The sequence below is a fragment of the Schistocerca cancellata genome, chromosome 7 (assembly GCF_023864275.1).
Source record: "Schistocerca cancellata isolate TAMUIC-IGC-003103 chromosome 7, iqSchCanc2.1, whole genome shotgun sequence".
In the NCBI taxonomy this organism is placed as follows: domain Eukaryota; kingdom Metazoa; phylum Arthropoda; class Insecta; order Orthoptera; family Acrididae; genus Schistocerca; species Schistocerca cancellata.
In genome coordinates, this window is record NC_064632.1 from 404,260,466 (window position 1) to 404,284,935 (window position 24,470).

Genomic DNA, 24,470 nt, shown 5'->3' on the forward strand with positions numbered 1-24,470 from the left:
ATGCGCTTTTAGCCAGTACTAGTCTTGTTTTGATGTCCTCCTTGCTCCGTCCGTCATTGACTATTTTGCTGCCTAGGTAGCAGAATTGCTTAACTTCATCTACTTCGTAACCATCAATCCTGATGTTAAGAATCTCGCTGTTCTCATTTCTGCTACTTCTCATTACTTTCGCCTGTCTTCGATCTAGGTCCATTCATATTTAAAACTACTGAAGTAAACTCAGTCGACGAATTATCGGAATCGCGATACAGTATTATCCTGCTCATTGAGTTACTAGACCAGGCTTTGGGTGAGATACTCTTGACTACAGTCGTATCCTGCAGAGATAAAATATATTCTGATCTTCGTATCAGATGAAATAACACGTTGAAACAAGCGATCATCGCATGTATAATGGTATTGGTCTGAGTATCTCAGTTAATTATGCCTGTTTGTGCAATCAAAGAAAAGCAATTTTCGTTTTGTCACAGGCATTTCGTCTAGATTTACTTATACATCTTTAGTGCCCTTAAAGACGCCACTGGCCTTTAAGACACAATACCATGAAGATATGTTGTAATGAACATGAAACTGGCATGAAGCGTACTTAGATATAATTAGCATTTCAGCGCAACCACACAAAGTAGGATGTGGTTTTGCGTCCAATAGGTCTATTGCTGTTGTGCTGGCAATTATTACATTACATACGTCTATATAGATGAGTACTTAGTCAACGGTAAGTACATTACTCTCAGTAGACTGACGCCAAAGACATAACCAGATTAAATGATTCAATACCATTTGAGGTGTCTTCTGTCCTAATTGTAACTTCTTCCCCTGCCTACAGATAAATACTAGCTTGTCTCAAGGTCATTCTATATTCTTGACTGTGGCAGCATCGAAGATTGAATCTGCAGGAGGTGTTTCAGCCAAAAAGTGTTTAGAATAAGGAACGAGGGGGGGGGGGGAGGCCACAAAAAGTAACACAGAGACAGAATGTCAGTTAATATATTGAACCATCGAACTAAATACAATGCGAGAAAGCCATTGGGCGTCCAATTGTTGCTTTGTCCTGGGAACCCATAAGTGTTCTCTACATTCCTCCACCAATACAAATAAAACAGTTTCTGCGTCGGTCACTTACGTATTTCGTCACTACGCGATTCTATGGTTCACGCCTTCATCTTCAGGTGGAGAATTGTTTATTTACGTGGCTGGTGTTGGTGAAGAGTACAGATATCTTTCCACAGTCGCAGAGCAAGGGCAGTGTAGGTTAGTTTGCGTCTTTCGCTAATGGTAAAAGTTGTTTATTTAGAAAAGGCACTTTAGAGGCTAAAAAGCGTCAGTTTTCTGACAGTTAATTATGGTTACAGGGACGGTAGAGTTGTAAAGGTCTACATACCGTTGCCAGATGTATGTCTTCTGCACTGCTCATTAGATTTACACTGCCGTTTCAAAGATGTTGTACATGTTACAGATATATTTGTTTACATTGGATACAGAGCTAAAAGATTAAACGGTTTCTACAAAAAGATGTTTTTTTTTTTTAATATATGAATGGGCAACACCAGAATACAGACATGTGCACAACTCAGTTATTATTTTAGGTAGCTATACATACATTCTTTATTATGTGAATGTGCTGCAGCATTGGATACATAAATAATGATTAAATAGTCATGTATATACGTATGTACTCCTCTGTTTTAAAAAATGTCAATGCCCTGCTCTTGAATATAGATTTGTGCACATTTCAATTATTATATCAGTTTATTATACATAAAAAGATTACAACAGATCATGTATATGTATTGTAGAATGAACTTATTGACGGATGAATGGGAGTGGTTACATTAATTGCTCTTCTTTGAAACCGTAAATTATGAGACTGCATTAAGTACTTTGTCAAAGCTTCTGCAAAAGTTGGTTGAGCCTGTTTCACTATTATCATTGAATAGGTGTTCCCCAAGTTTCTTACTCTGTAGGTAGATTTCTAGTTCTTCATATAGCGACATTCTGTGTCCTTTGTTCAGTATATGGAGTGTTTCAAAGTTGCTATCTGCATTATCAAATGGGTGTCCTGTATGTTTTATACAGGGTGGTCCATTGACGGTGACCGGGCCAAATATCTGACGAAATAAGCAACAAACGAAAAAACTACAAAGAACGAAACTCGTCTAGCTTGAAGGGAAAAAACCAGATGGCGCTATGGTTGACCCGCTAGATGGCGCTGCCATAGGTCAAACGGATATCAACTGCGTTTTTTTTAATAAGAACCCCCATTTTTTATTACATACTCGTGTAGTACGTAAAGAAATATGAATGTTTTAATTGGACCACTTTTTCCGCTTTGTGATAGATGGCGCTGTAATAGTCATAAACGTACAAGTCCGTGGTGTCACGTAACATTCCGCCGGTGCGGACGGTATTTGCTTTGTGATTCATTACCCATGTTAAAATGGACCGTTTACCAATTACGGAAAAGGTCGATATCGTGTTGATGTATGGCTACTGTGGTCAAAATGCCCAGCGGGCGTGTGCTTTGTATGCTGCTCGGTATCCTGAACGTCATTCAAGTGTCCGGATTGTTCGCTGGATAGTTACGTTATTTAAGGAAACAGGAAGCGTTCAGCCACATGTGAAACGTCAACCACGACCTGCTACAAATGATGACGCCCAAGTAGGTGTTTTAGCTGCTGTCGCGGCTAATCCTCACATCAGTAGCAGATAAATTGCGCGGGAATCTCGAATCTCAAAAACGTCGGCGTTGAGAATGCTACATCAACATCTTTTGCACCCGTACCATATTTCTATGCACCAGGAATTGCATGGCGACGACTTTGAACGTCGTGTACAGTTATCCACTGGGCACAAGAGAAATTACAGGACGATGACAGAGTTTTTGCACGCGTTCTATTTAGCGACGAAGCGTCATTCACCAACAGCGGCAACGTAAACCAGCATAATATGCACTATTGGGCAACGGAAAATCCACGATGGCTGCAACAATTGGAACATCAGCGACCTTGGCGCGTTAATGTATGGTGCGGCATTCTGGGAGGAAGGATAATTGGCCCCCATTTTATTGATGGCAATCTAAATGGTGGAATGTATGCTGATTTCCTACGTAATGTTCTACCGATGTTACTACAAGATGTTTCACTGCATGACAGAATGGCGATGTACTTCCAACATGATGGATGTCCGGCACATACAGTAGCTCGCGTGCGGTTGAAGCGGTACTGAATAGCATATTTCATGACAGATGGATTGTCGTCGAAGCATGGCCCGCACGTTCACCGGATCTGACGTCCCCGGATTTTTTTCTGTGGGGAAAGTAGAAGGATATTTGCTATCGTGATCCACCGACAACGCCTGACAACATGCGTCAGCGCATTGTCAATGCATGTGCGAACATTACGGAAGACGAACTACTCGCTGTTGAGAGGATTGTCGTTACACGTATTGCCAAATGCATTGAGGTTGACGGACATCATTTTGAGCTTTTATTGCATTAATGTGGTATTTACAAGTAATCACGCTGTAACAGCAAGCGTTCTCAGAAATGATAAGTTCAAAAGGTACCTGTATCACATTGGAACAACCGAAATAAAATGTTCAAACGTACCTACGTTCTGTATTTTAGGTTAAAAAACCTACCTGTTACCAACTGTTCGTCTAAAATTGTGAGCCATATGTTTGTGACTATTACAGCGCCATCTATCGCAAGGCGAAAAAAGTGGTCCAACTAAAACATTTATATTTCTTTACGTACTACACGAATATGTAATAAAAATGGGGGTTCCTATTTAAAAAAACACAGTTGATATCCGTTTGACCTATGGCATCGCCATCTAGCGGGCCAACCATAGCGCCATCTGGTTTCCCTCTTCAAGCTAGAAAAGTTTCGTTCTTCGTAGTTTTTTCGTTTGACGCTTATTTCTTGAGATATTTGGCCCCGTCACGATCAATGGACCATCCTGTATAGGTGGCTATTGTGTATTTGCGCAAAACAACCTACACTGCCCTTGGTGTGCGACACTGAAACGAAGCACCAACATCAATCATGCAAATAAGCAATTCTCCACTTGATGATGATAATGTGAACCATTGAAACGCGTAATGCCAAAATAAACAAGTGACTGACGCAGAAACTGTTTTATTTGTGTTTATCACAATCGCTGGCCTCATAATGTCCTTCCTAATGGACGATATATTCTTTCCTCGACCAATCATTTCTGATTCTGGCTTTCGTGGTCCATTTTCCTTATGTTAAGCACATCGCCTCCGTATCCTTGTTGATATCATCCTCCCATTTTGTCTGTGGCCTTCCTCGGGCCCTTCTGGGTGTCTTTCCTTTTCAGTCTTAATTAGGTACCCAGCCCACATCAACGCTTTTCTCCATCTTTCGGGCAATATCAGCTTGTGAGTAAAGGTATATCAGTTCCCGGTGCTCGTCACTAGTTGTCTCTTTTTGGAGCCAAATGTTTCGCTAAGTATTTTTCTCTCGAAGACCAGCAGTTTATGTTAATCTTTTTTCCCTAACGTAAATATTTCAGTTCCATACACAGCTACTGGGGGAATTGCGCACTGATGTAGTCTTATTTTAAAACTTGAAGGTGCTCTAATGTACAGTACGTTTCGTAATACAGAATATGCTTCGTTTGCCGCTACGATCCTTACCTTAATCTCAATTTGCATTCGCTGAGAATACTTCCCAAGTTTTTAAATGTGTCTGTTCTTTTAAAAGCTATTGCGTCATCCGTCAATGGACTTCCATCACTCGATGCTTTGCTCAGGACCATGTGTTCCGTTTACTCATGATTTCTTTGTAAATCTGCTTTCTTTGCAATATTTCTGTAAAGTCTTGTCATGTCGCACCTGTAAGCATATTTATTGTGTTATTGCCCAGTTTTGTTCCAGTTTGGTTTGATCTTTGGTGTTCTCCCTCTATATTTTCTAAAGTTAAATTAAAAAGTATTGGAGATAATGCATCTCCTTGTCTAAGACCAGTTTTGACTTCAGAATGCCCTGACATTCCTGCACACCCACGCTTATACCCTGTAAACCAGTGTGAAGTACATGGCAGAGATACGTCCCATTGTACCAGTTATTTTCCCGTTCCACTCACGTATTTTGAGTAGGGGAGCTTCCTCTGCTCCAAACATCATGTGATCAAAGGGATCGCTAATTTCATACGAAATTATTCTTAATTATTGTCTAGCGCATGCAGGTTAATAAAAAGTATATTCGGGATTTTGACAGTTAAGTGAAGAATCTAGTGTCGTATCATTACAGCTGAAGTGGACACCTTAAAACTAATTCTGGCCCTACGCAACTACTAATCAGTCTTTGATCAGTGGGAATCCTGTATTGTTCGACACGACGTGTGAATTCTGAAGATGGTCCATGGTACTTGGCAATCACAGGATAAAAAGAATGGAGTAATTAGTCATCATCATACAAAACCATTTCAGTAACGTTGCTCTAGAGCTAATTGACCTCTGACTGGTTTGATGGGGCCCACCACGAAATTTCTCTCCTGTGCCAACCCCTTCATCTCTGGGTAGCACTTGAAAGATAGTCCTCAATCACTTGCTGGATGTATTCCAGTCTTTGTCTTCCACTATAGTTTTTACCCTCTAAAGTTTTCTTTAGTACAATGGAAGTTATTCCCTGATGTATTAACAGATGTTGTACCATACTGTCTTTTCTTCTTGTTATTGTTTTCCATATATTTCTTCCCTCGCCGATTCTCCGGATTCCGGAAAATATCCTCACCTTAACTTATCAGTCCACCTACTTTTCAACTTCCCGCTTTAGCACCACATTTCCGGTTTTCCCAAAATCCATGTCTCACTCCCGTACAATGCGTTTTCCAACCGAACATGCTAAGAAAATTCTTCCTGAAGGTCTTTGTTTGATACGAGTAGATTTCTCTTGGCCAGGAATGACCACTTTGCAGGTATTAGTCTGTTTTTTTTTTTTTTTAATGTCCTCCTTGTTCCGTCCCTCATGGGCTATTTTGCTATCTAGGTAGTAGAATTCCTTAACTTCATCTACTTCGTGTTCACCAGTTCTGTTGTTAATTATCTCGCTGTTCTCATTTCTGCTACTTCTCATTACTGTCGTTTTTCTTCGATTTACTCTCAATCCATATTCTGTACTCATTAGACTGTTCACTCTATTCAGCAGATACTGTAGTTCTTCTTCACTTTCACTGAAGATAGCAAAGGCATCAGCGAATCTTATCATTGATAACATTTCATCTTGAATTTTAATTCATTTCCGTGATTGCTTCTTCTATGTATACAGGGAGGTCCATTGTTCGTGACCGGGCCAAATATCTCACGAAATAAGAGTCAAACGAAAAAACTGCAAAGAACGAAACTTGTCTAGCTTGAAGGGAGAAACCAGATGGCGGTATGGTTGGCCCGCTAGATGGCGCTGCCATAGAACAAACGGATATCAAATGGTTTTTTTTAATACCTACCCACATTTTTTATTACCTATTCGTGTAGTAAGTAAAGAAATATGAATGTTCTAGTTGGACCACTTTTTTTGTTTTGTGATATATGGCGCTGTAATAGTCACAAACATATGGCTCACAATTTTAGACGAACAGTTGGTACAGATACATTTTTATAAATTAAAATGCAGGACGTAGGTACGTTTGAATATTTTATTTCGATTGTTCCAATGTGATACATGTACTTTTGTGAACGTATAATTTCTGAGAACGCATGATGTTACAGCGTGATTACCTGTAAATACCACATTAATGCAATAAATGCTCAAAATGATGTCCGTCAACCTCAATGCATTTGGCAATACGTGTAACGACATTCCTCTCAACAGCGAGTAGTTCGCCTTCCGTAATGTTAGCACATGCATTGACGCATGTTGTCAGGCGTTGTCGGTGGATCACGATAGCAAATATCCGTCAACTTTCCCCACAGAAAGAAATCCGGGGACGTCAGATCCGGTCAACGTGCGGGCCATGGTATGGTGCTTCGACGACCAATCCACCTGTCATGAAATATGCTATTCAATACCGCTTCAACCGCACGCGAGCTATGTGCCGGACATCCATCATGTTGGAAGTGCATCTCCATTCTGTCATGCAGTGAAACATCTTGTAGTAACAAGGGTAGAACATTACATAGGAAATCAGCATACATTCCACCATTTAGATTGCCATCAATAAAATGGGGGCCAATTATCATTCCTCCCATAATGCCGCACCATACATTAACCCGCCAAGGTCGCTGATGTTCCACTTGTTGCAGCCATCGTGGATTTTCCGTTGCCCAATAGTGCATATTATGCCGGTTTACGTTGCCGCTGTTGGTGAATGACGCTTCGTCGCTAATAGAACGCGTGCAAAAAATCTGTCATCGTCCTGTAATTTCTCTTGTGCCCAGTGGATAACTGTACACGACGTTCAAAGTCATCGCCGTGCAATTCCTGGTGCATAGAAATATGGTACGGGTGCAAAAGATGTTGATGTAGCAATCTCAACGCCGACGTTTTTGAGATTCCAGATTCCCGCGCAATTTGTCTGCTAATGATGTGCGGGTTAGCCGCGACAGCAGCTAAAACACCTACTTGGGCATCATCATTTGTTGCAGGCCGTGGCTGACGTTTCACATGTGGCTGAACGCTTCCTGTTTCCTTAAATAACGTATCTATCCGGTGAACGGTCCGGATACTTGGATGATGTCTTCCAGGATACCGAGTAGCATACATAGCACACGCCCGTTGGGCATTTTGATCACAATAGCCATACATCAACACGATATCAAACTTTTCCGCAATTGGTAAACGGTCCATTTTAACACGGGTAATGTATCACGAAGCAAATACCGTCCACACTGGCGGAGTGTTACGTGATACCGCGTACTTACACGTTTGTGACTATTACAGCGCCATCTACCACAAAGCGAAAAAATTGGTCCAATTAAAACATTCATGTTTTTTTACGTACTACACGTATACACTCCTGGAAATTGAAATAAGAACACCGTGAATTCATTGTCCCAGGAAGGGGAAACTTTATTGACACATTCCTGGGGTCAGATACATCACATGATCACACTAACAGAACCACAGGCACATAGACACAGGCAACAGAGCATGCACAATGTCGGCACTAGTACAGTGTATATCCATCTTTCGCAGCAATGCAGGCTGCTATTCTCCCATGGAGACGATCGTAGAGATGCTGGATGTAGTCCTGTGGAACGGCTTGCCATGCCATTTCCACCTGGCGCCTCAGTTGGACCAGCGTTCGTGCTGGACGTGCACACCACGTGAGACGACGCTTCATCCAGTCCCAAACATGCTCAATGGGGGACTGATCCGGAGATCTTTCTGGCCAGGGTAGTTGACTTACACCTTCTAGAGCACGTTGGGTGGCACGGGATACATGCGGACGTGCATTGTCCTGTTGGAACAGCAAGTTCCCTTGCCGGTCTAGGAATGGTAGAACGATGGGTTCGATGACGGTTTGGATGTACCGTGCACTATTCAGTGTCCCCTCGACGATCACCAGTGGTGTACGGCCAGTGTAGGAGATCGCTCCCCACACCATGATGCCGGGTGTTGGCCCCGTGTGCCTCGGTCGTATGCAGTCCTGATTGTGGCGCTCAGCTGCACGGCGCCAAACACGCATACGACCATCATTGGCACCAAGGCAGAAGCGACTCTCATCGCTGAAGACGACACATCTCCATTCGTCCCTCCATTCACGCCTGTCGCGACACCACAGGAGGCGGGCTGCACGATGTTGGGGCGTGAGCGGAAGACGGCCTAACGGTGTACGGGACCGTAGCCCAGCTTCATGGAGACGGTTGCGAATGGTCCTCGCCGATATCCCAGGAGCAACAGTGTCCCTAATTTGCTGGGAAGTGGCGGTGCGGTCCCCTACGGCACTGCGTAGGATCCTACGGTCTTGGCGTGCATCCGTGCGTCGCTGCGGTCCGGTCCCAGGTCGACGGGCACGTGCACCCTCCGCCGACCACTGGCGACAACATAGATGTACTGTGGAGACCTCACGCCCCACGTGTTGAGCAATTCGGCGGTACGTCCACCCGGCCTCCCGCATGCCCACTATACGCCCTCGCTCAAAGTCCGTCAACTGCACATACGGTACACGTCCACGCTGTCGCGGCATGCTACCAGTGTTAAAGACTGCGATGGAGCTCCGTATGCCACGGCAAACTGGCTGACACTGACGGCAGCGGTGCACAAATGCTGCGCAGCTAGCGCCATTCGACGGCCAACACCGCGGTTCCTGGCGTGTCCGCTGTGCCGTGCGTGTGATCATTGCTTGTACAGCCCTCTCGCAGTGTCCGGAGCAAGTATGGTGGGTCTGACACACCGGTGTCAATGTGTTCTTTTTTCCATATCCAGGAGTGTATGTAATAAAAATGGGGGTTCCTATTTGAAAAAACGCAGTTGATATCCGTCTGACCTATGGCAGCGCCACCTAGCGAGCCAACCATAGCGCCATCTGGTTTCCCCCTTCAAGCTAGACGAGTTTTGTTCTTTGTAGTTTTTTCGTTTGATACTTATTTCGTGAGATATTTGGTCCGGTCACTATCAATGGATCACCCTGTAGATTGAACGAGCAAAAGACTACATCCCTGTCTTACGTCCTTTCTAGTATGAGCCCTTGGTTCTTGGTATACCAGTCTTGTTGTTCCCACTTGGCTCTTGTACATGTTGTATATTACCCGTCTTCATTGCCCGTCTTTCCCTATACCTTAGATCTATTTTCTTCAGAATTTCCAACATCTTGCCCCGCTTAACATTGTAGAACCCTTTTTCCAGGTTGATAAATCCTATGTAAGTGTCTTGACTTTTCTTCAGTGTTGCTTCCATTATCATTGGCAACGTCTGAACTGTCTTTCTCGTGCATTTACCTTTCCTAAAGCCAAATTGATCGTCATCTAACATATCTTCAGTTTTCTTTTTCCAATATTCTTTATACTAGTCTTGTCAGCAACTTTGATGCATGAGCTGTTATGCTGATTTTGCGACAATCCGTGCACTTGTCGGCTCTTGCAATCTTCGGAACTGTGTGGATGATGTTTTTCCGACTGTCAGATGGTACATCGTCAGAGCGATATATGATACACACCAACTTGAAAGTCGTTTTGTTGCCACTTCCTCCAGTTAGTTTTCTGCATTTAACCCTCTATTGCATGGTGTTGCCATATGGCAACAAACCATAAACTTACGTATAATGTTAAGGAATCCGCTTGTATATGCTTGGTGTTACCGTATGGCTGCGTCAACCTAGACTGTGTTTAGCGTCGTTATGTTGGCAGAAACTGCTTATAGTCTATAGTCGTTGCTGGAGTCCACTATACGTAAACACACGCTACAGCAGCGGAAAAAGTGAATTATTTCTGGCACTTAGATCACACCTAAAGAAATTAATTTTTAAGGTATGTAAAATAATGCTTAATGATAGCACAGATAATGTTTCGATCTCTCTCAATGATAAATAATTACTCAGTATTTTCGGTTTGTTGCCATATGGCAACACTATGATCTTGCCATTGTAAACATAACCTTTTTCAACAAGGGCAGATTCAGTACAATGCTGTTTATTACTTTTATTTTGTAGACATTACATCAATTCCAGCTTCGTGCTGCTATGGTGGCAGACACTCAGCGGCAATTAGGAATATTCCTGAAGAAAGTGACGATTCGGAATTGGGCAACACCGACAGTGAAGAAGTATTCTGAATTGGAAGAAACACATCAACGATCTGCTAAAACGGTTACGTTCAGCTACTTATGCTACTAGGGTTATTGCAAATTTTGTTGATAAACGTATCAGTAAATTAGCCTACTATGCCGATTTTCAATCACTGCTTTCATATGGCATCGTATTTTGGGGCAATTCATCATTAAGAGAAAGAATGTTCATTGCACAAAAGCGTGTAATCAGAATAATAGCTGGAGCCCACCCAAGATCACCTTGCAGACATTTATTTAAGTAACTCGGGATATTAACAGTACCTTCGCAATATATATATTCACTTATGAAATTTGTCATTAATAACCCATCCCAGTTCAAAGATAACAGCGAAGTGCACAGCTACAACACTAGAAGAAAGGATGGTCTTCACTATTTTGAATTAAATCTCACTTTGGCACAGAAAGGGGTGAATTATGCTGCCGCAAAAATCTTTGGTCATTTGCCAAATAGTATTAAAAGTCTGACAGATAGACAAACAACATTTAAAAGCAAGTTAAAAGAATGACAACTTCTTCTACTCAATAGATGAATTCTTAGATATGAAGTAGTAGCTGTAAAAAAAATTATTTTGTGTAAAGAAAACTAATTTTAAAGTGACACGTTCCACATCATTACGAAATTTCGATTTCATGACCTATGGAACAAGGATTAATGTATCTATGTATGTGCGTATATATGTATGCAGATGATTCAGAGGATGAAAGTGCTGGACGTAATATTCTTCATGGAACTTCGCCAGAGTTGTTTCTGAGACTGACGATGACAGTGAAGGAGAAAAAGATGAGAAAAGGAACAAATGGTTCAAATGGCTCTAAGCACTATGGGCCTTAAAATCTGAGGTCATCAGTCCCCTAGAACTTAGAACTACTTAAACCTAACTAACCTAAGGACATCACACACATCCATGCCCGAGGCAGGATTCGAACTTGCGGCCGTAGCAGCAGCGTTGTTCCGGACAGAAGCGCCTAGAACCGCTCGGCCACAGCGGCCGGCGAAAAGGAACAAGAAGAGGAAGAACATGACGAAAATAATGCGTTACATCAAAATGACATTGTAGCGGCAGAAGCCAAATAAAAGGGCTAAACATGCGTGTAGTTGAACGAAACGCCGGAAAGTACTAGTTATGCCAGAATGGACTTTTACACTTGACATTCCTTCTCATGTATGCAGTCCGAAAGAATATTTTCATATGTTTCTTGGTAGCGAAATGTTGGTCATTATTGTTGAGGATTCAAACAGATTATGCATTCAAAAAAAAAAAAAAATCCTGAAACTTGACAGAAAAGAATTAGAAATTTGGATAGGAATAGTGTTCTTTATGTCTGTGATTAGACTCCCTTCTACTAGAGATTACTGGAATCCTGATTCTAGAGTTCCCATTGTAGCTGATAGAATGCGCATAAAGCGCTTTGTACAAAAAAAGCCGCGCGGGGTAGCCGCGTGGTCTAGGGCGTCTTGTCACAGTCCGCGCGGCTTCCCCCGTCGGAGGTTCGTGTCCTCCCTCGGGCGTGGGTGTGTGTGTTGTCCTTAACGTAACTTATTTTAAGTTAGATTAAGGAGGTCGTAAGCTTAGGGACCGATGACCTCAGCATTTTGGTCCCATAGGACCTTACCACACACACATACATTTTGAACAAATAAAAAGTAACATACATTTTGCTGATAATTTGAGAACAATACCCAAAGGACAGCGAGGGTATGATCCTATATACAAAATTAGAAACTGTATTGACCATACTGTTTCTAAGTGTTAAGAGCTACCGAAGCCGAAAAATTCAGCCTTGACAAGCAGATTATACCATTCAAAGGGCGTCATTCAATGAAACAGTACAATCGAAAAAAACCAAAGAGATGGCGCTATAAAATGTTCCTACTATCTCATGTGAATGGTTTAGTTTACAACTTTGAACTGTATCCTGGAAGAACTAGCTAAAATGAACGTCTTAATGACATAGGAGCCAGTGGAAATGTTGTGCTAAGGCTAGCTAGTGTAATACCTGGCCACAAAAATTGTAAAATATTTTTTGACAACTGGTTCTGTAGTTTAGATCTGCAAACGAAACTGGCGGAAAGAGGAATCTACAGTCTAGGCCCTGTTCGTTCCAATCGTCTAAAGGGATGTGTGTTCGACTCTGACAAGAAAATGAAGATCTGGAAGAGGTGCAACAGATGAAAGACAGTGTTCCAAGGGAAATATGCAGCATTCTGCTGTAAAGTGGCATGACGACAGATTTGTGACATAACTCAGGAATTTTGTGGGAGCAAATCCAATGACTGAAGCAGAAAGATTTGACACTAAATTGAAAAAGTCAGTCAAGGTGCCTTGCTCCAGGGCAGTAGTAGAGTATAATGGGAGGTGCAGATCTTGTGGATTTAGTTCTACCATTGTATAGGATCCAGATACGTTCCCAAAAATGGTATCATAGAATATTTTTTCACATTCTGGACCTGATGGTAGTGAATGCTTGGTTTCTTTACTGAAGAGATGCACTATCAAGTGGAATGCATTGGAAAAGCACTCTCGCTTTAGCAGAGTTCAAGAAGGCCATAGATAGTTTGTTGTTCCAGGGGAAAAGTGAGGCAAGAAAGCAAGGAAGACCTAGGAGTAATTCCATTGACAGAGCCTACACGGCGAAGAAGGAGAAAGGACCAACAGCTGCATTGCCTGAAAAAGAGATGCGGCTAGACGGCATAGGACATTTGCCTATTATGGATATCAAAGGAATCTGCAAAGTTCCATCATGCTATGGAATTGTGAGAGTGAAGTGTTTGGAATACAAGGTGCATTTACGTTTCACTGCAAATAAAAACTGTTTTTTGAAATTTCACACTGAGTGATGAAATGCGGCATCAAATTGTTGAATAATATGACAAAATATCTTTTTGAAAACAGAAAAGTAACAGTTTTCACCCAAAACTATTCATAAATGTAAGTAGAAGCACATTTACTGTACCTTCCCTAACTCATTTTATACATGTGTGTAAATAAAAGTGTTGTGAGTCTTCTGGGAAGTGTGTTGACATACGCATGGTGTTGCCATATGCCAATAAACCTAAAATATTGAATAAATCAAAATTATATCAAAACTCCTGTGTCTAACCTATTACACAGTATTTTGTGTGTCAGACCCTACCCCCAGAAGCTGGTTTCCGAAAGGAAAGTCATACAATAGAGGGTAACAATGGACTTCCTATTACACTCTTAATGTTGTCACCCTTGTTTTTAATTTCTTCTGCAGGCAGCACTGGAAGCAGTAAATAATTCTTTCATTCAACGAGTGCACCAGTGTATCGGTATGCAGGGTCACCACTTTGAGCACCTTTGAATGTTCTATTCCTGGGCAGTGGTACAGGAGAGTCAAAGTCAATTTTGTGTTATGTTTTTACTTGGTTTTCATTTGTTTTCTGACAACTCCAGCAAGTGGACGAGTTTGTGATCCCGGGCTCAAAGTCAATGTTGTGTTATGTAATTGTTAACGTTGTGTTTCAGTGAATGGTACACTGTGATACTTTTTTGAATAGGTCTTTAGGAGAGGAAATGAATTACCGAATAAAAAATACATGGTACCATTTAAAAAAGTCATACCGCTCTTTACATCTATGTAAAAAACAAAGCTACAACGAAGGCAATCATGCTGATTGATGTCCCCCTGACGGCTAAAGAACATTTGCTTGAAACATTTTGTAATTTGCATCTGGACAAACAGTTATTTAGGGTGGTCAAGATGAATGAGACTCACTGTATAGTGATGAGCCGCAAGGTTGTATGCTGTCTGATGGTGCTGCAATAGAGGGTTAACAATGGACTTCCTATTACACTCTTAATGTTGTCACCCTTGTTTTTAATTTCTTCTGCAGGCAGCACTGGAAGTAGTCAATAATTCTATTATTCAACGAGTGCAGTGTATCTGTACGCAGGGTCACCACTTTGAGCACCTTTGAATGTTCTATTCCTGGGCAGTGGTACAGGAGAGTAAGAAAAGTATATTAGCGGATCGGAGGCGAACGGGAAATCATTGTAGCGGCGATAAGCGACTTTGACAAAACCAACATTGTTGTGGCCTTATGCCTGGGAGCGAGCATCTCTGAAACGGCGAAACTGGTCCGCTGTTTGCGTGCTGCTGTAGTGGGCATCTATGGAAAGTTGTCGAAGAATCATGAAACGACGAGTTGGCGATGGGAAGATGGACGTCCACACCTCTTCGTAGAACATAGGGATCGGAGGCTTGCCCAGGATAAGCGGGACAGGCGGCGATTTGTGGCAGATTTGACGACAGAATACAGTGTTGGCGTCTGGCCATCCTGATTTAGGTTTTCCGTGATTTCCCTAAATCGCTCCAGGCAAATGCCGAGATGGTTCCTTTGAAACGGCACAGCCGACTTCCTTCCCCATCCCTCCCTAATTCAGTGAGACCGATGACCTCGCTGTCTGGTCTCCTGTCCCGAAACAACCCAACCAACAGTGTTGGCGCAGGCACAAATGTTTTGGAGCACAAAGTTCAGAGCTCGATGTTGGTATAACACAGCAGAAGACACAAATAAGTGTTCCCACGTTGACCCAACAACGTCATCAATTACGATTACATTGTGCACTGGATTATCGAGACTGGACCGCGGATCAATAGAATCTTTTCGCGTAGTCGGATGAATCACGTTAATTGTTAAAGCAGGTCGATAGACGGTCATGTCCAGATACGCCGTCATCGAGGTGAACATGCAGCGCGCCACGGACGCAGACCGTTGGGAGCAGTTTTGGGGGACTTTCACCTGGGCTACCAAGGAACCCGCGGTAGTCGAAGGCATCAAGACAGCTGTGGACTACGCGAACATAATTAGGGACCGCCTGTACCCCTTATGCTTGATGTCTTCCTCAACAGTATTGTCATCTTCCAACAGGATAACCGCCGGTGCCACAGATCCAGTATTCTGCTGCAGTGGTTTGAGGAGCATGATAGTGAACCCACGTTGGTGTCTTGGCCATTAAATTCGGCTTATCTGAATCCGATGAAAACCAACTGGGGCGCTATCAGGCGCCAGCTCCGCGCCCACAAACCAACCGCCCGTAAATTATGGGAGTTGAATGACCTGTGCGCAGGTATCTGGCGCCACAAACCTCTGGAAACTTATCAAGTACTTGTCGAATCCATGGCGCGCAGAATCGCTGGTGAACTGCTTTACAGAAGTGGACCAACACGTTTTTAAGCAGGTTGTCATAATGTTTTGGCTCATCAGTGAATATTAAGCATGTAGCCATACGACGGTCACTCGAAAAGAAATGCACACTATTTATGTAAAAATACAGTTTTCGTTCTGCATGTGTGAAAGTTTAACAGTGTGTAGATACATCCTTCCCGCTTGTTTTCAAACTTAGTTCAACCTGTTCCCGTGAGTGGCGCCGTCACAGCATGTCTTCAAGATGGCTGCTACACTTGACGTTCGTCAGAAGCAACGTGCTGTGATAGAATTCCTGTGCTGTGAAAACGAGACAGTGGGAAACATCCACAAGAGGTTGAAAAAGGTGTATGGAGGTGCTACTGTCGATCGCAGTACAGTTAGTCGGTGGGCAAGCAGGTTACGTGATGAAAGCGAGCACGGCAATATTGAGGATTGTCCTCGCAGCGGCAGGCCTCGTACTGCACACACTCCAGACAATGTGCAGAGAGTTAACGAATTGGTGACTGCTCACAGACGCATCACAGTGAACGAATTGTCACGCTACGATGGGATAGGGGAAGGAAGTATTTGCAGAATGCTGAAAGTGTTGGCGTTAAAAAAGGTTTGTGCCAGGTGGGTTCCCAGGATGTTGACAGTGGCTCACAAAGAAACAAGAATAACGGTATGCAGCGAACTTTTGGAGCAGTACGAGAATGGTGGAGATGAATTTCTTGGAAGAATTGTGACAGTTGATGAAACATGGCTCCATCATTTTTCACCAGAGACGAAGAGGCAATCAATAGAGTGGCATCATGAAAATTCACCCAAGAAAAAAAATTCGAAACCACACCTTCTGCTGGAAAAGTTATGGCTACGGTGTTTTCCGAAGGACTCTTGTTTGTGGACAATATGCCAAGTGCAACCACCATAAATTCTGATGCATATGTGACGACACTGAAGAAACTTCAATGTCGACTGAGTCGTGTTCGACCACATCGGCAAAAGCAGGATGTTTTGCTGCTGCACGACAATGCACGGCCACATGTCCGTCAAAAAACTATGGAAGCGATCACAAAACTCGGATGGACAACACTGAAACACCCGCTTTATCGTCCTGACTTGGCTCCATGTGACTATAATCTCTTTAGGAAAGTGAAAGATTCTCTTTGTGGAACAAGGTTTGAAGATGATGACTCCCTTGTGCACGCTGCCAAACAGTGGCTCCCAACAGGTTGGTCCAGAATTTTACCGTGCGGGTATATAGGCGCTGGTTCCAAGATGGCGTAAGGCAGTTGAGAGGGATGGAAGTTATGTGGAGAAATTAAAATATTGTTCCTAAAGGACGTATCTACACACTGTAAAACTTTCAAATATGTCGAATAAAAGTCGTATTTAAAAAAAAATAGTGTGCATTTGTTTTAGAGTGACCCTCGTATTTACACATTAATTTCCGAAGTGAATGTAATTCGACTCGGTCCACATCATAGCGATTTACCGTGCAAATGATCCATGGAAGATGAAACTAACTAAATAACTAGCAGTCGCACAGAGGCCGCGAAATAACGCAGCCGTGCAATTTACCGAATAAAGGCGTTACGCCTATCTTCCGTCCACGTCGTCAATATTTAACACGGTGAAACACAAGAATAATGAGCAGAAACGTGAAGCTTCTACCTCTAGTACAGGGCTTCCCAATGTGTGGTCCGCGGACCCCTTAGGGGTCCGCCGGCTCTTTCTAGGTGGTCCGCGGTCGCCCTTCACCAAATCGTGTAAAACAATGAGTAAAATTATTGAATAAAATGTGAAAATCAAATTCATCACTATTTTTTTCGTACTTCAGGTCGTATTCCCAAGCAGCCTTTGCGGTTCCCAAGTGAGAACGCATACACAGTTTAGCGCCGGAGAATAAGGCTTCTCTGATCGACTGTTTCGCAACAATACGGGGGTCGTTTGGGCGCCGGCTCGCGGCGGTAGATGCGCTGAAACCTTTGTCGTATGCGCGGAGCGAGCTTTGTCAACCAATCACAGAGTCGCTGGCACGTATGCGGTCCCAGGCATCATTAAATGTTAAACTTGCTTTGTCAGTGCACTACCTATTTCATTAGTCGATTTTTGACCTTCAAGTTGTTTTCATTCATCTCTAAACCAAAGACTATTGATACTTGGGGGGGGGGGGGGGGGGGGGGTTATTGGGAACATGGGTTTCGCTCTGTAATTTAAAGTTACTGTGCTCTTGACTGACTAGGGGTCCGCCATAGATTTTCGCCTGAAGAAGGGGTCCACCAGCTGAAACATGCCCCCCCCCCCTTCTAACAGCCGTGTACCGCAAGTCTCTAGAGGAACGGAAGGTTCCAAATGATTGGAAAAGAGCACAGGTAGTCCCAGTCTTCAAGAAGGGTCGTCGAGCAGATGCGCAAAACTATAGACCTATATCTTTGACGTCGATCTGTTGTCGAATTTTATAACATGTTTTTTGCTCGCGTATCATGTCGTTTTTGGAAACCCAGAATCTACTACGTAGGAATCAACATGGATTCCGGAAACAGCGATCGTGTGAGACCCAACTCGCTTCATTTGTTCGTGAGACCCAGAAAATATTAGATACAGGCTCCCAGGTAGATGCTATTTTCCTTGACTTCCGGAAGGCGTTCGATACAGTTCCGCACTGCCGCCTGATAAACAAAGTAAGAGCCTACGGAATATCAGACCAGCTGTGTGGCTGGATTGAAGAGTTTTTAGCAAACAGAACACAGCATGTTGTTATCAATGGAGAGACGTCTACAGACGTTAAAGTAACCTCTGGCGTGCCACAGGGGAGTGTTATGGGACCATTGCTTTTCACAATATATATAAATGACCTAGTAGATAGTGTCGGAAGTTCCATGCGGCTTTTCGCGGATGATGCTCTAGTATACAGAGAAGTTGCAGCATTAGAAAATTGTAGCGAAATGTAGGAAGATCTGCAGCGGATAGGCACTTGGTGCTGGGAGTGGCAACTGACCCTTAACATAGACAAATGTAATGTATTGCGAATACATAGAAAGAAGGATCCTTTATTGTATGATTATATGATAGCAGAACAAACACTGGTAGCAGTTACTTCTGTAAAATATCTGGGAGTATGCCTGCGGAACGCTTTGAAGTGGAATGATCATATAAAATTAATTGTTGGTAAGGCGGGTACCAGGTTGAGATTCATTGGGAGAGTCCTTAGAAAATGTAGTCCATCAACAAAGGAGGTGGCTTACAAAACACTCGTTCGACCTATACTTGAGTATTGCGCATCAGTGTGGGATCCGTACCAGATCGGGTTGACGGAGGAGATAGAGAAGATCCAAAGAAGAGCGGCGCGTTTCGTCACAGGGTTATTTGGTAACCGTGATAGCGTTACGGAGATGTTAAACAAACTCAAGTGGCAGACTCTGCAAGAGAGGCGCTCTGCATCGCGGTGTAGCTTGCTCGCCAGGTTTCGAGAGGGTGCGTTTCTGGAGGAGGTATCGAATATATTGCTTCCCCCTACTTATACCTCCCGAGGAGATCACGAATGTAAAATTAGAGAGATTAGAGCGCGCACGGAGGCTTTCAGACAGTCGTTCTTCCCGCGAACCATACGCGACTGGAACAGGAAAGGGAGGTAATGACAGTGGCACGTAAAGTGCCCTCCGCCACACACCGTTGGGTGGCTTGCGGAGTATAAATGTAGATGTAGATGTAGAAAAGGTTGGGAAGCCCTGCCCTAGTAGATACTGTCGTAGCCCACGCTCGCACTTCAGGCGGCAGCCAGCCCGCAGAGCCCGCCCGGGCCACGTGGGCTCGGCGCACGTGCACGCCGGCGACCCGTCCAGCGCGGCCCCGCCTCAGCTATTAGCGTCAGCCGTGACGTCACTGCGGCCGCAGCTGCTCGCCTGTGCTCACGCTGTAATGAGGCTCCACACCCAGCGGCCGTCTCTACCCAAGTACTTCGCCGCCACGACGGCCTCCACTCGCGTTCCCGGCTGTGTCCCGTCGTGTGTTTCAAGCTGAACATCACGACTCTCCCTCGCTTTAAAGGGCCCTAGACGATCGACACCATCGCGCAATATCTCCGGATATGCAATAATATTGAAGTGTTAGAGTTATACACGAGATTCCCAGACTTTGCGTCTGACAGAACACCTTGAGAATCCTGGTACTTTGATAAAACACCTTGTTCAAAATTTTTAAAAATCACGAAGAACTTGCCGCGCGGGATTAGCCAAGCGGTCTAGGGCGCTGCAGTCATGGACTGTGCGGCTGGTCCCGGCAGAGGTTCGAGTACTCCCTTCGGCATCGGTGTGTGTGTTTGTCCTTTACTGTAGTGGTTTTATTTCTGTCATTTGACTTTATATTTCCAATGAAGCCAAATTGAATAGCTCTCTGTGCGAACGTTGTAAGAAGGAAAGACTGAAAACCGACCAAATACAGCAAAATATATTCTCAGCATTTTCGAGAAGAGGACGTAGACCTAACATCAGTTTCGTCAGTCCGTATTAACGAAAATGCTGTATTGCGAAAACAACGTTTTCACATCACGTACTTCACTTCTTAGTTATTTGAAACATATAGCAAAATGGAAAGTACATTGATACGGCCAAACGGTCGTTTTACTGGACCAAATATGCGTGTAAGTTAGAAGAACGTCTGAAAATTCCTGCCTGACACTGTGTTATTCAAGAAAGCACTGTAGCATTGTCTCTTAAAACAATTGTTTATTTGCACACGAGAGAGATTAAGAACACAAAGCAATGATAAACAGTGGTCTGCTAATGTTTTGGGGAATCCGACATGGGGGCGCCAATATCAAAGCAACGTACAGCGTAAGCCTGTAGCGCCGTTCTCTGCTTACTATAGCTACACCCGTGGTATCAGTACTACAGTCAGTACGATTATGGCATTGGTACAGATACCTGAAACCGAATCAATAACTCTATTGTACTGCAACATCGGTACTGACAGTATCGCAAGATGATTCCTGATCCGTATATTTTTAAGCTTTTCTTTAACGAGTAGCACTTAATTAAAACACAAGCCGAAATATGTTCATTATCGGAAGAAAGGAACCGATACCCAATCTAAAGACAATGATTCATTCGCGTATCTTTAAACTTTTCGTTCACACATTAAGATTTATTTATAATATCGAAATTACGCTATCATTATTAATAATATTAAAACTACTGTAAATAATGTACAAGTGTACTAACTATAAAGTTAATATCGTCGCATGAGATAAATGACAACTGAATACGTGACCTTGGTTCAAATGGCTCTGAGCACTATGGGACTTAACATCTGAGGTCATCAGTCCCCTAGACTTAGAACTACTTAAACCTAACTAACCTAAGCACATCACACACATCCATGCCCGAGGCAGGATTCGAACCTGCGACCGTAGCAGTCACGCGGTTCCGGACTGAAGCGCCTAGAACCGCACGGTCACAGCGGCCGGCAGTACGTGACCTTACGTTGGAGCTTACGGCATCTTCGCCCTCGAGGAGTGAACAGTAGCTGACGGTACACTAACTAGTACAAACACTTACCGAATGCAATTGAACAAAAATGAATTCACTGTTGCCAGAGCTGATCGATGTTCCGCGACCTCAGAGGTGGCGTCTGACCGCTAGTGAAGAAGACCTGCTGCACTTAGAAACCAAGGTCCCAAACTCCCTGTCTTCTACATCTACATATATGCTCCACCAAGCGGTATGTGGCGGAGGGCACAATTCGCGCCAAAGTCATATTTCTCCCCCCTCTGTTCCACTCGAGAATCGCATGGGGGAAAAACGACTGTCCGAACGCCTCAGCACGAGCTCTTATTTCTCTTATCTTTGAATGGTGATCATTTTGCCATTTGAAAGTTGGTGGTAATAGTTCATGCTCTACAGCCTCGGTGACGATCGGATTTCGGAATTTAGTGAGCAGTCCCTTCTGTTTAGCGCGTCGTCTATCTGCAACTGTGTCCCACTTCAAACTTTCTATGAGATCTGTAACGCTCTCGCGATGGCTAAGTGTACCAGTCACGAATCTTGCCGCTCTTCTTTCGACCCTCTCGATCTCTTGAATCAGACCCAACTGGTGAGGGTCCCATACAGACGAACAATACTCTAAGACTGGACGAACTAACGTATTGTAAACTATTTCCTTTGTTGAAGGACTGCATCCCTCAGGATTCTACCAAGAAACAGCAAACTAGAGTTCGTATTACCCGTTACTTGTGTAATCTGATCATTCCATTTGAGATCATATCGAATAGTCACATCCAGGTACTTGACGGATGTTACCGCTTCCAAAGACTGGGGATTTATTTTGTACTCGTACATTAATGGGGATTTTCGCCTTGTTATACGCAGTAGGTTACACTTACTAGCCAGTCATTACACCACGCATTTATTTTCTGCAAATTCTGATTGATTTGTTCACAACTTTCGTGTGATACTATTTTCCTGTAGACTACAGCATCGTCGGCAAACAGTCTAATGCCGCTGTCAATACCATCAACCAGATCGTTTATGTAAATCGTAGAAAGCAGCGGACCTGTTACGCTGCCCTGGGGCACACGTGAAGTTACGCTTGTTTCTGGTGAATTCACCCCGTTCAGGACGACATACTGCTCCCTGTCTCTTCGAAAACTTTCTATCCAACCGCATATGTCATCGAATAGACCGTAAGCGCACACTTTTTGGAGCAAGCGACAGTGCAGAACAGTTGAGTGTCCGCTGATATGAAACTTTCCTGGGAGATTAAAACTGTGTGCCGGACCGAGACTCGAACTCGGGACCTTTGCCTTTCGCGGGCAAGTCCTCTACCAACTGAGCTACCCAAGCACGACTCACGCCCCGTCCTCACAGCTTTACTTTTGCCAGTACCTCGCCTCCCACTTGCCCGCGAAAGGCAAAGGTCCCGAGTTCGAGTCTCGGTCCGGCACACAGTTTTAATCTGCCAGGAAGTTTCATATCAGCGCACGCTCCGCTGCAGAGTGAAAATCTCATTCTGGAAACATCCCCCAGGCTGTGGCTAAGCCATGTCTCCGCAGTATCCTTTCTTTCAGGAGTGCTAGTTCTGAAATGTTCGCAGGAGAGCTTCTGTAGTTTGGAAGGTAGGAGACGAGGTACTGGCAGAAGTAAAGCTGTGAGGACGGGGCGTGAGTCGTGCTTGGGTAGCTCAGTTGGTAGAGCACTTGCCCGTGAAAGGCAAAGGTCCCGAGTTCGAGTCTCGGTCCGGCACACAGTTTTAATCTGCCAGGATGTTTCATATGAGCGCACACTCCGCTGCAGAGTGAAAATCTCATTCCAGTTGCAACTCTATTCGTCCGTATACATCTCCGGAGTCGTGGTCACCCCCGTCACCTAAGGCCCGTGTTGCCTCGGCGCCGGTTATAGACACCCTCATTTTGTCACGGTGGCACCTGCCGATGGTCATGTCCTGCTGGATGCCAGATAAATCGCTCCATTTCCGCATCACGAGAACGGCTACACAGTTCTCCGCCTCAACACCCTCCCCCCCCCCCCCCCACCCCACACACACACACTACAACGCCAACGCTGCTACCTGTCACAGTTCTCCACCTCAACACCCTCCCCCCCCCCCCCCCCCACACCGCACACACACACTACAACGCCAACGCTGCTACCTGTCGTCTGGTAGTGGTAACTGCACGTTAACGACGAACATGGGAGGTATCATATTAATATGATTGCAATGTGTGCCTATGGTGCTTTTGGCTTTTGTTTACATATTGCGCAAACTACGGCGTTTTCCTTCTTTGTTAGCTGGCCGCTATAGCCGAGCGGTTCTAGGCGCTTCAGTCCAGAAGCGCGCTGCTGCAACGGTCGCAGGTTCGAATGCTGCCGCGGGTATGGATGTGTGTGATGTCCTTAGGTTTAAGTAGTTCTAAGTCTAGAGGACTGATGTCCTCAGATGTTATGTCGCATATTGCTGAGAGCCATTTGAAACATTTTGAACCTTCTTTGTTAGCGGAAGTTGGGGTCGAAGGAAACTTGGTTGCACATTTCTTTTGCTACCGTTAGACTCAAGCAACTGCCAGAAAGAAAGAAATAACGCTGTACAAATAGCCAAAAACATTGGATACAAAGCAACTAGTAATAAAGCTGAACAATAAAATCAAGCCGGCCGCAGTGGACGAGGGTTTCTAGGCGCTTCAGTCTGGAACCGCGCGACCACTACGGTCGCAGGTTCGAATCCTGCCTCGGGCATGGATGTGTGTGCTGTCCTTAGGTTTAAGTAGTTCTAAGTTCTAGGGGACTGATGACCTCAGATGTTAAGTCCCATAGTGCTCAGAGCCATTTGAACCATTTTGAATGAAATCAGGAAGCAGGAAAAGAGTAAAAAGCTAACGTCAACACAAGTTCAAACTCCCACACAAACAACAAGAACAGGAACAATAAAGAGCGATAAACAAAACAAAAAAGATGGTATACGATGACATACGGCCACATACACACAGACAGAATGTATTTACGGACAATAAGGCATAAAGGTAGCTCATCAAATCAACAATTTGAGGAAAAAAAACACTTTCAGAAAG

At 44.0% G+C, this 24,470-nt stretch overlaps 1 non-coding gene across 1 annotated transcript; it reads left to right on the forward strand.

Moving 5' to 3' along the window:
* The first annotated feature begins 23,074 nt into the window (after window positions 1-23,074).
* On the forward strand, window positions 23,075-23,149 carry Trnas-uga (transfer RNA serine (anticodon UGA)). The gene has a single exon. It is a non-coding gene; the product is annotated as a tRNA-Ser (tRNA).
* Window positions 23,150-24,470: the final 1,321 nt, after the last annotated feature.